A 670-nucleotide genomic window follows, 5' to 3' on the forward strand; every position below is an offset into this window, starting at 1 on the left:
TGGTAAAAATTTTACTTCTTTTTGCAAAGATTTTGGCATTTTTCATAAGACCGGCATCCCATATAACCCTATAGGACAAGGTATTGTTGAACGTGCTCATCGCACGATTAAAAATTGGCTTTTCAAGACCAAAGGAAGGAACCTCTTCCCCCAGAGGTCTCCAAAGGCACATCTTGCCTTTGTTCTTTTCATTTTGAACTTTCTGCAGATCGATGTTAAAGGTCGATCTGCGGCGGACCGACATTGGCATCCTGAATCTATTAATTCTTATGCCATGGTAAGTTGGAGAGACCCTCTCACCAATGCATGGCATAGACCAGACCCCGTGTTGGTTTGGGGCAGAGGTTCAGTCTGCATTTTTTCCCAAAAAGAGGAGGAGATGCGATGGCTCCCAGAGAGATTGGTATGCCAGATTGGTTCAGAACAGCTGCTGTCTTAGCAGGTAATCTCAGATTGCTGTGGAAAGTTCCTTTTTTTTCCTTTTTCCTTTTGTTTTCTTTTGTTCTAGCTGATAGGCTTTTTCCTGCCAGTTTTGAACGTGTTTTTACAGTTTATTCCAAACTGTTTACTCCCAAAAACAAACCGTGGCTCACCTGGAGTGTGAGAGTATTGGCTATCGTTACAATGTTTACATTCTGAAAGCAAGCGACATCCTGAAGTTGCTGGCACG

The 670-nt window shown here is 42.8% G+C and overlaps 1 pseudogene; it reads right to left on the minus strand.

Moving 5' to 3' along the window:
- LOC116101226 overlaps positions 1-100 on the minus strand; it is a 2,054-nt pseudogene extending 1,954 nt beyond the window's left edge.
- Positions 101-670: the final 570 nt, after the last annotated feature.

The sequence above is a fragment of the Mastomys coucha genome, unplaced genomic scaffold, assembly GCF_008632895.1.
Source record: "Mastomys coucha isolate ucsf_1 unplaced genomic scaffold, UCSF_Mcou_1 pScaffold21, whole genome shotgun sequence".
NCBI classification, from domain to species: Eukaryota; Metazoa; Chordata; class Mammalia; order Rodentia; family Muridae; genus Mastomys; species Mastomys coucha.